General features: G+C 42.7%; 1 protein-coding gene across 2 annotated transcripts in view; it reads left to right on the top strand.

The window, feature by feature from the left end:
- The window catches only part of RGS6 (regulator of G protein signaling 6), a 288,401-nt gene that overhangs the window by 180,479 nt on the left and 92,945 nt on the right, over positions 1-14,977 (top strand). The window lies entirely within an intron of this gene.

Genomic DNA, 14,977 nt, shown 5'->3' with positions numbered 1-14,977 from the left:
TATGCACGTATGCTCTTTTATTAAAGCTATATGTGGATGGTACAGGAACTGGGAGTCAGAGTGCAAAACCGTTCCTACCTCTGTTTCCAGACAGAATATCTTCCAGTGCAACCAAGATCTTGATAGATGATGAGTTTATTCAGGGTGGTGTAAGTTCCTTGGAGGATTTGTACTTGGGTTTCTTGTGCCTGCTTTCACTAACTCTGTAGCAGAATTCACTACAGTGGCACAAAACTACTGTTTTCCCTCTCTCTACCAGTAGACTGTTGTCCATTAGGAGATACCGAACTACTCCTGTGACTTATAAGTCGTGATGTTCTCTATCTCTGCAAAGCGAATACGATTTTGTCTCTCCTGCAGAGTCTCTTTCCAAATGAGACCAGATACACACACTGATGAGTCTGTCTAGGGAAGCTTCCCCTTTGGTTCTGAAAAAGTGAAGGGCTTCCTTCTCCGTAGCTGGGAATTTGCTGCAGTAAAATATTCAGATGATTGCTAAAAACGCAAAAATTGCCTTGTTGCGTATAGGCAGCACACTAAGAACTGAGAGAAGACCGGCAGTTCAAAGGGACCTTTCTTGATCTTGGGGACTCTATACTGTTGTAAAATAATGGGGAAATATCTCTAGTCAACAGGGATACTGGCAATACAGCTGGTATCAAGCCGTTGCAAAGAGGGTTCCATGCAGTGGAGCATATCTGACCTGAAGTACTTCAAAAATATCTTTACTGTGAAAATGGTTGGATTGAACAGAGTTTGAGGTTGTATTGATTTGATTTAGGAGTGTGATTTGATAACCTTGTGTCAGAAAAAACGTCCAACTTAAGCTACAGGAATGAAATAAAAATTTGCAGAGTCCACGGGACAGGCAGGGCATATGGAAATTGGAATGAAGTTTTTACTTAAATAAGGCTTAGTCCAGTTAATCCCTTTTTACTGAGCAACAGGCTCTTCTGTCTGAAATTGATTTCAGGGTGGTGACTCAGTTTAACTGGCAGTTGCAGGATTATGGCTTTAGTGTGGAAAAGAAACCTGAATCTAGAATGAGATGTAAAAATTGTGTTTCTAAATGGCAGGTTATGGCTGGAGCAGGTATGAGCTAACTTTTCTTGAAGGTTTCTGGGGAAAATAACCATTTATCTGATTTAAAAATTCATTTCGTGAGCTCAAGTCTGAAAACAAACTAGATGTCTTAAGATTTATTCAGCTAAAACAGGTTTCTGATACTCCTGTTAATATTCATAGCATTGATTAAGCAATTGATCTAGTTGTTAAGCTGCCACCTGTTACTCAAAGGAAAGAGCTGACCTCACAGCGTATTTAAACTGATTATAGTGACCCTTAGGTACCACCCCGGTTGGCAGCTCCCTGGCATGCTGGAAACTGCCCCCTTGCACTCTGCTGTTCTAGAACAGCAGCTGCAGCTGCATCACCTTGAAATGGCTGTTTTTTCACAGCACAGGGAACAGTGAAAAGATGAAGATAAGTAAGAACAAAACCTCTCTCCAAAGCTCACAGAAAATTCGACGATTTGGGCGGGCGGGACAAGCTCAGTACCATTCCCTTCAGGTGATTTGAGGGCAGCTCCCTTGTGATGCACTGGGCAGTGCATGAAGCCTGTGAGTTTGAAGAGTATGGGGAAAATGATGGCTCAGATGAGTGCCCAAAGTTTTCTCCATTTCTCATTTCTCCTTTCAAATGCATAGACCTGCCAATATAGACCAAAACCAAAAGAAATTTGTATATGGTTTCAGTGCTTGTGATAGATGGGTAAGGAGCTGGAGCACTTCAAGAGGCAGAAGCACCTGTGTTTGAGCAGAGTGTTTGAGGACACTGCGTTTGTTCGGTCTGGAGAAGGTAAAGCTGAAGGGAATGGCAGGCTATAGGGAAGAGAGTCAGACCCTTCTCAGCAGCGCATGGTGGAAGCACAAAAGACAACATACACAAATTGCAGGAAAGAAGTCCCAGCTAGATATAGGAAGAAAGTTGTTTGTGATCAGGGTGGCTGAGCACGGGCCCGGTAGCCTGGAGAGGTGGTGGATCCAGCGTTTTGGAGCTGTTCAGAAAAGCCCCCGAGCACAACTCACTCGGGCAATCTGACGTAACTCTGCATCTGGCTTTGCTTTGGATGGAGGTTGCACTAGGTGACTTCCAGAGAATCCTTCCAACCTGTACTATTCTTATGATCACTGGATAGTCACTTTAGTGCTTGTCTAATTCCACTCAATGTCATGAACGCAAGAGAAAAGCTTGTATTTTCAATAACTTTGGGCCCCCTCTTGGGAAGAGCTTAGTTTCTAGAGTCTAGCATTCTCACACACTTTTTATTCCTACCTGAAAAATGGAACAGTAACACTGAGGAATGATTTATTTACTTGGCAGGCTCAGAGTGACTGTTATTAACAGGGGTTTATTTTTTGCTTGACACTTCTATTGTAATGGCTTCTCACAGGAGAAGTGTAAAATCTTAAAGAAAAAGAAACATTACAGCAGTATCTTGGTGCTCTGAACAGGCAGGTCTGTTTATAGTACAGCAAAGTGGGTGTTTGATTTAAAGTTTGAATACCAGGGAAAGAACTGCTTGTCTCTGTTTCGCTTTCATCTGTCCTGATGCCCAAGTTGTGAATGAGACATTGTGTAACACGAGGAGAAGGAGCCTCAGGGAGTTATTAATGATCCTCTCTTGACAACAGGAATCTGGGAAAAGGATGAAAAAAACTTATTTGAATGTATGATAAGTCCATGGGGGGATGTCATGCCAAAGGCACATTCTAATCTGCATTAGAGGTAGATTTGTCCATCCTCCTCCCTGGCTTTTGGCTCAAAGTAGGTCGGTCAAAGGAAGGCAGCACATCGTAACATTATCTTCTTGGTGAAGTCTTCATGTTTATGGGCAAGCCACAGAGAATTAAAGAAAGATGAAACCAGTCCATGTGGCATCTGTGTGCGTGTATCTGACAGAGGTTGTCCAATGGTAAGTTGAGTACAAGCACTGACATGGATGAATAGAAGGGAAAAAAACAACTGAGGGCAGGTATTGAGTATCGCTGTGATCCATGCCCAGGCCGGGTTGTCAGCCAATGTCCATGACAGCAGTTACTGCAATAGGCAAAGTTTCACATCTCTCTACTGAGGAAACTGTTTTCTCACTAGAACTTATTTTGTTTCTGTAAATGAATCAGCAATTCTGACTTCCCAATCATCAGACTGTTGTAAGAACATCTCATTATACTAACCAGCAACAAACAACTGGCTTCATAAGCTTCCTTTTGATTTCTGTACAATTGCATCTTAAAACTAACCTCCTGTTTTGTAGAAGGACCAAATGCATATACTTTCTTCTCCCACTGTTTCAGACTTGTCCCTATACAACATTGCTGAAACAAGTCAGGAAGAAGCCAGTGCTGCAACAGCTGAACTTTCCAGGGCAAAAAGCCTCCTTCATGCTCCCCAGTCTGCCCACAATCTTATTCCAGATTTATCCTGGTCCTGTGTACCATCTGATCCTGTGTACCAGCACCTTTGCTACTGCAACCCATGGGAGATATGCAGTCTACAAGCCTTGCACCATTCTTCCCTCCTTCCAAGAAGTGTTGATACAACTTCATCCTGACCCATAAGCCCCTGACTTCAAGCAGGCCTGTCCCCACAGCTCCATTTTGAGTGATACCTCCTCCTTCCAGCAGCAGTCCCCTAGCTGGCACCTCGCTTACGCCCTGCTCCTGACCCTTACCCCAGTGCTGGCTTGTCGTCTTGCTCGGCTCCCAGAGCTGCCTGTGTGGCTGTGAATGGATTGATGGGTGATGTGCTGGCTGTACTGGCTTGGGTTAAGTGCTGCCATGCAAGCTTCGTGCATGCAGCCCTGCCAATGCACTTCGCTCCTGACCTGCCACGTCTGTCTTATTTAAGTCCCGGACCTCTCTGAGCAGAAAGTGCCAGTATTACTGAGATGTGCCAGATGGCCTGTTGTTACCCGAGACTCATGATCTAAACCAAGTTTAAACTGCTGTGTGTCTTTGTCTGAAGAAGCCAGCATGTGTCTTGGCAAATGCCTATGGAGTTGTCTCGGAACACGTCAGAATATCACTCACTCAAAGGAAGTGCATTTGGCTGGAGTATGGAAATACCATAGTGTTGGGAAAGAGAGACGTGATTATTGTTAGTGTTCCCTGACGGCATAGTTCAGTTCAGACAAGTTCTGCTGGAGGACTTCATATGCTCATTGCGAAATGAGTTCCTCTGATGCCGATCTGAGGGTATTCATAGCCTTTTCCCTTCAGAGGAGCTCAAACACACCTCTCATCCAGATGTGGCAGCCAGAGGCACAAGGGAGAAGAGCAAGTTCCTCGTCTCCAGGATTTGAAAGATCCTTATTCAGAGGAACTGTACAAAGAAAGAGGTCATGGTGTGGGGAGCAGGACCAGGACGAGCAATGCCGTTGAGAGCCAGCACCCATCGCCTAGCAGCGCCCGGAGAGCAGGCTGAGTGCTTTGCTACAATGTTCGCTTCCTTAATGCCTTTTTTCACGGGTAGAACTTGCTATGGTGCCTTACAGAAACTACTTTCATTTGGACCAAGAAACTCCATAAGCTGGCTGCAGGTGGATTTGGTTTCCCCTGGGCTGCCTGTCCAGCTGCTTGCATCACCTGACCATGGGGTCTTAACTGGAGGACTGAACCTGATACAGACCTCCCTGAACACATGGGTAGTTCCACTCTAGATCTAAATCACGCATCCCTAGGTCTGGGACAGCACCAGCCTCTGAACTTGAACAGCTGAAATGTTTGTCAAAATGGGTGTCTGGGTCTGAACTTCTAGCCCAGGTGAATCAATTCTTCTGGGTTGTTTTTCTGTTGTTTTGCTTGGTGGAGTGGGGGGTCTGTTTCTGTTTGGGGGCTTGTTTGGGGTTTTTTTTGTTTGTTTGGGGTTTTTTTTGTTTTGTTTTTCTATTTTGTCTGGCTTCTGCAGTTTTGCTTTGAGAAACAGGAGACTTGATGTGGTACTGAGTCTGTTTCAGGCAGTTAGTAGATGTAAATAGTCCCAAATCTAAATGTTCAATCTTTTGCTAAATATGAATCTTTTGCTATTTAGTTAAAACAAGCAAAACAAGAAAAAAAACCCAAACCCTTTGCCAAAATTTAAATCAACATCCAAAGTAATTTTGGGTTTTTACTGATTTGTAAATAAGACAAAGAACATGCTCATGGGTTAAAATTGACATATTTATATATATAGTACTGTGTAATTTCTGATGGCTTTCCACATTTATGTACAGCAGATGCTGCACAGTAAATTCAACAGTTGTGCAATTGCATGGTGGGAGCTGGCCTGCAAACACTAGTCAAGCATACAAATCCATTTATTTCTCATAAAAAATCAATTGCTCTGAGCAAGTTGCATTTAAACTAATTCAAGCCTGGGCTGCTTCATCACAACTTGTAGTTTCTTCTTTTATGCATCTCTTCTTCAAATTGCACCCAATGGAAATGTAATCCATCCTTCCCTCAATAAGAAGATTGTTATACCTTTTAATCTAGTATTTCAAAGCTGCTGTGAATCACATAGCATTAGACATGTCAGCTATTACACAAGTAGCACATGCCTTGCAATTTTTTTTCCTGTAGCTTTTGCTTAAGCGCTCTATTCCCTTGCCAAGAGACAAATTAACCCAGTTAAGGAGCCCGAGTTATGCTGTATTCATCCACAGCTCCCTCCTCCCTCCCTTTTTCTTTTTAATTTTATCCAGCTTCCTACCTTTCAAAGGGTGAGAAGGATGGGGGAGGGAAGGATGAAAATCAGCTCTCTGAAGTGTAGCAGTTCTTTGCTTGTTGTTAAGATGCAAGTCAACGCCTTGTGAAGCAAAAGTTTAAAGGATTTGATTTTCAGAGGACAAGGGGGATAGGTGAATTGAATAGGATGTGGTTGTCAGAGAAATAAGAGAAAGCAACCAGAATTAATATTTTGAACAGTGAACATTGGATATATTTCCGTGCATCTGCACATGTGTACACTTAAATACACATAAAGAGCGTGCAGTTTTTCTTGAGAATAAGCCTAAGAGTGGGAAGTGTTGTGTTCTACAAAATAAGAACAGGCTTCTGCATTTGTAGGTGCTATGCAGAATGAGGACTGCTAGCGTTTGTGTATCACTGCCCTCTGCTGCAGCCAAGCTATAGCTCAGTTCGTACAGCTTCACCTTCGTCACAAGCCATGCTGTGTTTGTACTGTGTTCTCCCAGCTCAGGTCTAGCTTGTGTGGTGCGGTGTTGTGTGTGTGGCTCATTCCATGGGAGTGGTCCTTCCTAGCTGCGTGGCATGAACCCAGCCCAAATACTGCCGTATGTGTGGCTCCACAGCTACTCTGAGTTTTGAGAGGAAAGACGGTTTTCATAGCTGGCTGTTGATGCTACTTCAAGGTGTCTTGTTCGTAGCTCTCTGTTCTCTCCCGGACTGCTTGTCTCTGCAGTAGCGTGCCCGTACATCATGTGAAGCTTTCGCATCCCTTAAAAATGTGTGCATGCATTATGGGGTAAAACCTAAATGATTAAATGACATCAAGTACCCCTTTTAAAGTTACCAAAATTGGACATTTTACATAATCATGTACTTCAAGATGACAGCACTTGAAAGTAGTCATAACTGAGGTGTAAAACACTAGAGGAAAAGCACATCCCAGCAGTGGGCACATTAAAATTTGGCTTAGGCCTCTGCAGAACCCTCATGAAACGCATCCTGAGACTTTAGTATTCAGTCAGCAATACGGTCTCTCAAGTGCTACCTAAAAGCCCTGAATATTATGAGGAATTTAACTTCCTTACATTAGAATTATGAAGGTCCTTCCTGGTCCTACTTGTCCTTGCTGGATTTGAACCTCTGCATCTGTCAAGTGAAGCTATGATGAATCAGAGGCTTGAATGATCATGTAACATGGATATTCCTGTGGGCAATGAAAATAACATGAAAAATCACCAAATGGCCCAGCTTTATCTTTCTACAGTGACTTGACTGCTCTTCCCAGTCACCAGCAATGTTGTCAAAAGGGAAAATAAAACCAAGAAGACCTTCCAGCCACCTGGGCAGAAGTTAGAACAGCATAAAATTATTTCTCTTATTGAAGAATATGAGCATAAAAATTACTGGGCTGGAAGGCATCAAATGAAAGCTATGAGTCCGGAACAAAGCAGGTCTAGTAAAATTTTTTTTTCTTTTTTTCAAGAATTGCTTTTAGGCCTTTTCAGTCTTTCGGTAGAGACTAAAAGCTGGAACAGAGATGGATTTGATGATAAATTACCTGCTGAACTCCAGTGTTTAGATGAATTGGTAATTCAGCCACAATAACGAAAAATGTGACACATCAAGAGCATTCTTGTTGGTGACTGCAGTTTTATTCTGAAACATAGCATTTAGCTGATGGAATATTGTGGCTAATGAATAAAGCATTAAAAGGAAAATTCAACAATATTTCAATGCCTGTAGAAACTCATAGAAATGAATGATTAATGCTCTTCTGCATTCATCTTGCTACCTTCAAAAGCGCAGCATTATTACAAAAGTTTGTTTCCAGATCTGAATGACACAGCAAAAGAGCAGAGATTAATTATGAGCACTGCGTGGCTTTGATTTTTGGATTTGAGTGTTGAGCAGTCTGCACTCCAGCTGCAATACTTCACCTCTTCCATCTTCACTTCATAACAACCTGGGAGTTGCGCGGTGAAGGCTCTACGAACACAGTTTTGTTTTTTCACACCTCTTGCTTTGTTTCTGCCCTGCCTCCAACACTCCTGTGGGCTGCTAAGCATCAAACACAGCAGAGCAGCTTTGCTTCCACTGTGCCTGAGAAGCCACACACCCGCTGAGGCGTATGTGGAAATCTGACCCTGAGACAAACCATTTTTTACCTTGAGGTGCAGCAAAAGCAATGATATGTAAGAGCCCAATGGTAATCAGTAGCAACGTGAAGGAGCAAATCTTTGAATGAGGTTTGGCAATCGTTGCTTTGAATCTGTTGCTTTAATTCGATGCCATCCCAGCCATTAGAAAAATAAACCCCTTTCATTATTCGGTGAATACATCTGCCTCACTTTTCCATGCATATATTCTGTTCATTCTTATCTGTCATTCTTTGGCTTTTTTAGTCAAAGTAATTTTCAGGGTATTATTTATTGAGCAGATTCTTACTTGCATTTTAATTGAAGGCCTTATATTGCAAAACACAACCGTTTGTTCTGGAGTTTAAATTTCCTGACTTTAATCAACGTGGTGTTCTAATGAAATGCAGAATTTAACTTTAGTAACTGTAAATCCAACCTCATGAATAATTGTCTGTTCTTTTACACGTATGTTAGGTTTGATTGGTGAATGATTCTTCTATGTATGATTTATCTCATTTACAATGTTGAAGTTACCATCAATGTAACTTGGGAGCCGGGTGGAAATGAAGGGTTGGTTTGGGTTTCTTACTTTAAATAGTATCAAAGAATTACATAGTGCACCAGTCAGGAACCACTGTTGCTAAAACCTGCACTGGGGACGTTTAGAATACATCTCCGGAAGATGCTATAGCTGAAGGGGGTTGGCATAGTGTTGGAGTGGGCAAACTGTGTCACCTGGTTTGTCTGGATACCCTGAGCGCCTGATGATTAACTTGTTTTATTCTGCCTGGTCCAGTAGAAATAGTCAGCTCTTTGGTCTTACGTATTTGCATTATATAGCACCTGGGAATGCCACAGATTTGGCTTTAGAACCTTCCATCAGAAACGGTAAACAGGAAAATGAGAAAGCTTTCAGGCTTTTCATACATATCCATCATCATAAATAATACACATTTGCATGTTTTCTTTAACTTTTTTTTTTGCTGTGTGGATAAATCTCTCAAAATTGCATGCTGGTTTCGCATGGATTTGTTTTGAGTATGGTGTGAATTGATGAACTTGGATATTTTTGATGTATGATTCACTACCACATGCAGGGAAGAAAATTATACTTTGGTCCTGCAGAGAAATAATACTAAGCAATTAGGTCTTTGTTCAGTTAATTTCTATTTGATGGACGCATGCTTTGCAAGAAGAGTCTCAGGGTTCTACTCCAGTACAAGGTCACTTGCACAATAAGACTTTTCTCCACGCAGATACCGCCACAACATGGCCAGGATTGGAGATTAACTTTTACCTAGAAATGAGTAATAAAACATGTGAGAAGTTGTTTAATGTAAAATGCTAATTATACTCACATACACGCACAAAAAAGAACATACACTGATAAGAAAAGTAATGTATGTCTATAGTAGTAGGAGGTTTTAGATCCAATTGTAGGGTTTTGTGTTGTATTGCATGGAAAGTCTTATTCTTTTATTTTTGTACCTATTTTTATTGTGAATAGGATTGCACCTCTTTTTTTGGGAGGGGTGCCCAGCACCATTTTGTTGAATGCTGTCTTCGTTTTTCTCCTACCAGAGACACAGTGATAGGTTGAGCTTTCTAAGGGAGCAGTAGTAGCCACAGAAAATAAATAAAGATTATTGTATTCTGATAAATTTTCAGTCATGAGGCTATTCAAGGCTGTTGTTGCTGAAACTAATGAATTGGTAGTGGCATATTCATCAAAGTTTATTTATTTTGTCAAGTAGAGAAAACAGAATCAGAAGGCTAGGACTTTTAAAGTGTGATTTATAGTTTTGCATTGTAGCATTGTTCATTCATCATTTACGTCATGGCTACATGGATATTGCATTACGGATTATTTTTTTTTTTTAAAGTAGGAAGACTTGATTTTAGAGCTCCAAAGAATGTTGGGTCCTTGACAAAGTAGCTTGCGTTCTTGGAAAGCTGCAAGGTGTGTTTGGAGATGATACATGGCTAGAAGTTGAAAAGACACAACTACTTCACACTGAAAAACAAAACCAAAAACAACCAAACAACAACAACAGGAAAAAACCCAAACCCTTTCATAATGAGCTTGTCGGTATGCCTTTGCTAACTGATTTCAGAAACTTGCTTTGCCACAAATGTGGTGTGTCTGGGCACCGTGTTGTGCCCAGTGGGAGCTGACATGAATCAGCTGAGACACTGCAGCCGTGTGCCCAGCAATAAATAATACAGGTGTAAAGGCTCACAAGTCCTGTTGCACGTCCCTGAACTGTTGTAAATACAGCACGTGTTCCTGGGAGGAGAGGGCTGACCGTGCATGGGCAGAGGAGTGATGGAGACCTTTGCTGGTTGTGCTGACCTGGGCAGCAAGAAGTTGTGGTGCTCCTTTGGTTCAATCTGCTTACATATAGCTTCCCTGCCTCAAATCCTCTTTACAACTGTAGATGTTACAGGGAAGTATCCAATTTAAAAAAAAAAAAACTGGCTTAAAAGTTCTGCTGAAACCTTTTAATAAATTACTGTCACCCTTAAAAAAAAAAGCAGTAATATGCCCAAAAGTTGTCCTTTGTTTCTGGTCTGACTTTGTCCAGATCACCTTCTGATATTGAACCTGGTGCTATGGTTGACAATGAAGATATCTGTTCTCCTCAAAAAGATACTTAGTCACTGCAGTGAAATAGCCACTTCATTCTGTGAGGTTAATAAATTGTGTCCCTGAAAGCGCATCTGACTATGAAGCACTTATTCCAGGGCTTTAATTCCTCTCGTGCTTCTCCCCTGGACCCTTTCACAAGTTTTTAACAACCTTTTTGAACAGCAAGCACCAGAACTGTCTGAAGTTTTCCATTAACCGCTGCACTAGTACCAAGCGTGGGGGTAACATAACCTCCCTGATCTGGTTCCACAACCACCTTCCTCCTCAGAGGTGAAGCGCCATGCTGACCACTCGTGGTACCCATTCCCTACTGGGTGCAAATTCCCAACAGGAATATGCCTGTCAAGAAAGGGTCTGGTAAGCACTCTGTCACCTTTGTTCTTATCCATGATACATAAACAAATTAATTACTTTCTCCTTTTTATGTAGTATGTTAGCATATCTCAGCACCATCTCTGTCAATGACATACTGCTAATTTGTTCCCTGTTCAGCTTTTTGCTCCTGTTGTCAGCAACACTCCCTGAGCATCAAGTTGAGAAACATGCCCAGTCTACAAACATTATTTCATGTCTTGGCCCCAATAAGAGGGTGCTTTGGTATGGTACAATCTTTCTTTGCGGACTGTTCTTCCCCATTGACTTGTATGGGTTGTCTTGTGGCGACCACCTCACTCATTCAGATCTCTGAGTTCCCCTGATTTTTTTTATACAAGAGAGCTGAGCAGACATCCATGAGTGTATTCCTCTGTATTTAGATACTTTTATGTAAAAACACAAAGGAATATATATCTCTGGCCTGGTGGAGAATAGCATAAGGAAAAATTAAAGTATAGCCGGAGCTTTCTTTGAGTGCCGTGTTTTAAGAAAGTAATATTTTGACTGATTATACTTACCTTTCATAGAGGCATTCTTAATGAATATGTTATATTCCCTTATATTGTTAATCCTTTTGGTGGCTTGGGACTTGGCTTCAGATGCTTGTTCTGTGCGTGAACATAAGACAGAATGGCATTCAGGTTTTGTGGATTCCTCCACATTCCCTAGTTTTCTGTCCTCCAGTGCTTTCTGGGCATGCAGGGGCCCATTAGTCTGGGGTGCTTGAGGCAGAGGGGTCACCGTAGCCAGCATTGGCAGTGCGCAGGAGAGCATCCCATTCCCAGCTCCTCAGTCCCCAGGCCTAAGGGCTGGCTCAGAGCCCAGCTGGGGGCAGACGTGAAGCCAAGTGAACTCCCGCCTCTCTGTGCTGGGGGAAGCTCTCTGGCAAACTTGACACTCCCCTCAAAGTTCTTTGCGTCATGCCGCTCTCCCCTCCTCTTCCCTGGCAAACATGTCGGCATTCTGAAATTGGAGCTGGGGAGGAGTAGGAAGATCAGAACAGTATCTAATACATTCTTGAGATTTATTGCCCTGATTGCATCTCTTGCAGCCTCTCTGCTGTATTCAGTCAGCCTGTTTCTTGAGCCCTGTGCAAGTTAGATTTGAGCACAACTTCTAATTAGGTATCTGGGTCACGTTTGACACGCTCCTGGTTCCGCACTGATGTCTCTGTGCTCCTACTTAGCTCTGAATTTGCCAGCTGTTTTCCTTAAATAGTTCCACCTTCCATTAAAAGATTGTGCATCTTACATAATTACACCGACAGTAGCGTGAGGGCAGTCATAAGGACACGGATGTAGAAATAGCTGTGTTTTCTACCAGCCTTGGCATTCTTTAATTGAATCATTAAAATTTTGATTCCCATCCTTGCTGTGACAAGCTGCTTTAGCTCTGCTGAGCTGTCATTCATAACATCTAGACTCTGTCAGTTTAGGCACAGCTCTGGAAACAACCGTCTTCTATCCCACCGAGTCCTCTAGTCCTTGCCTGTCAACTTGTTTAATCCAGAAATGTCAAGATTAATTTCTCTTTCATTGCCTCTCTTCAGCAGTCAAAGGATTTGTTACCAGTTTGGATAGATTCAGGGATGGGTTGCATGAATTTTCATCTAAATGGTCTCAGGCCATGAAGCATTTCTGAAAAGAGATTTACATTACGCGACTCAAAATAGTACCAACACTACAAAAGCAGATTGTACGAGTGCTGGGAAAGTCATGCTGGAGTGTAGAGTACCAGGCTAAGGAAAAAAGAAAAAAACATTGTGTGGTGTCAGGCTGGAGGTTTGTCAATGACTAGTGTCATTAAAGTAGGGTTCACTCTGTTAGGGCCCATGCTGTTGAAAGAAAGGATCTTAAAAAAAGGGTTCTGGTTTTGCCCCCACCCACTCCTCTTTCCTGGTATTCCCAGACTAGTCTGTTCATGGAAAAATAGTTGCCCATTTTAGGGGCAGTTTGTTAGAGATTTGCATCTGCGTACTGCAGTAGGTGCCTTACTAGCACTTTTTAAAAAACTCTTTTTTAAAATGAAGAAATTCTGCTCCTCCTCCAGTTCACGCTTCAGTCCCTGCCTGGTCTTTTTGCATTTGTGTGTGCTGCCTTCTGCAACTGGCAGGTTCTGCACAGCCTCATCCACTGTGGTCTGCTTCAAGCCCACAATCATTTCATTCCGTGCTTGGTACCATTAACCCCCCCACCTTCTGGTGTCCTTTTTCTCCTCCCAGCTTTGCACTTTCTTCTCTGCCGTTTCTTGTGCTTGGAGCAGCCTCTCACAACCTGCGTGCCAGGTATGTTGATGATTATCAAAGCGGTGCTTTCAGAAAGCCTTTGTGTGTTTCTAGTGCCTTTAATTTCCCAGGAATGAAAATGTGTATTAACCACCCTAACTTACCAACGAAGAAGTTTAGGATAGGCCAAATGCAAGCAGCTGAGCTCCTTGCCTGTGGTTTCACAGGGGCTTCCCGTCTCTTACACTGCTAAACTGTGCAGCTGGACAGCACCCTTCTGTCTTTGTTATATGCATTTGCACAAGTAGCAAAGATAGAGTGACTTGCCTGGTATTAGACAAGAAGTCTATAGTGCAGGTGAACATGGAGACCTAGGTACAACGCTGTCCCTTCCCTTGCTATGGCTGCGAGAAGGATGGAGACCTGGCAAGCAGGATCTTGGGCAGAGGCAGGCTAAAATAGTCCACGTTTCTCAGGGATTAGAGCAGGTGCGTGTGGCAAGGCAGCACATAGGAATGAGAGCTTGGGGGTTATGTGAGCAGAGGTTGAAAAGCCATCACATCTTGATTGTTATGGTCACCTGCAGTTACATATTTCCACTTCAGGCTACCTCTGGGTAACAGTGATTTTTAACATGGACCTGGAGGTTTGCCCTGTAGAGCAGGAGGGGCGTCCTTTGCAGGTGGTCCTGAGAGAGATGGATTCATATGCTGCCACAGTGAGAGGTAAAACCTGCAGCTGGTTTGCGTCATGTCTGCATGGGTCTGTTGAGTTGCCTTGCTGGCTTTACTAAATTAAAGGAAGGTAGCATCTGCTCTTCAGCTGTGTCACTTGGCAGTGCCTGATCAGTCTGGCTGAGTCTTTGAGCCTGTTTCTGCCTCTCTTTGCTAGGGGAGGGAGTCCCTTGCAGAGTTTGTCCTGTTTTGTCTCATTGCATAGCAAACCTTATTTCTTGAGTGGTATTATTGAATCCCACTGTCCTACCTCTAATGAAATCCTATATAGATTTGCACATTAACACAAATGGCAGCTGTGTTTTAGGTTTTGGGTTTGGTTTTTTTTGTCTCATAAACTTGTCTTTTTTATTATTGAGCTTTATAGGTTAAGCGTTTGGTGTTGAAGATGGTAATTTCATGGTATGTTATGGGGGCATAGGATAACGTACAACCTACTTTCTGAAAATAAATAAAGCCACTAAGTAGGGCTGTAGCAGCGATGATAATGTCCAATATCACATTTTGGGTGAGAACTTGCTGAAGGAGCTTTGGAGTCTAGAAGGGCTGTACTGTATCTGTTTAGCTGCAAGTGCTCTATTCTGAGGTGGGTTTCTGCAGGACAGTCATGAGAGAGACTCTGCAGGATTTCTGCTGGTGTTGGGATACTAGTTTTTCTAAAAGGTAGCTTCCAGTGAACCCTGGCTTCTGTGGACAGGCATATATGCAGCTGCCCTTGGAACCCTTTTGGTGAAGGCAATACCTTTGCAAGCTCCCTGTAGGTGCTGGGAGGGACAGAAGATAAGGCATGTCCCTTTCAGTTGTGTCCCTTCCCTCCTGCTTCTGCCTTTTTCCTGCAGCTGCTGAAGAGACTGGTCTCACCTAATGAGACATGAACATACAGAAGATTTCTCTGAGGTAAGGCTCATAACTAACATGGAGCAAGTTAGCAGGTATGAACTGCAAAAGGCAGGCTCTAAGGGCTGTTTTAAGAATGCCCACTCTGAGTCAAACCAACACCCACCAATATTCTGTTAGGCCAGAGATCCTGTAGTGGATATCTAGGGTAGCATACAAGAAAAAAAAAAGCCATGTATAGCAATACTGTGTTGGTATATTCCTCAGTCTCCAGCTGTCCACTACGA

The sequence above is a fragment of the Phalacrocorax aristotelis genome, chromosome 10 (assembly GCF_949628215.1).
Source record: "Phalacrocorax aristotelis chromosome 10, bGulAri2.1, whole genome shotgun sequence".
In the NCBI taxonomy this organism is placed as follows: domain Eukaryota; kingdom Metazoa; phylum Chordata; class Aves; order Suliformes; family Phalacrocoracidae; genus Phalacrocorax; species Phalacrocorax aristotelis.
This window is presented reverse-complemented; position numbering and strand designations above follow the sequence as displayed.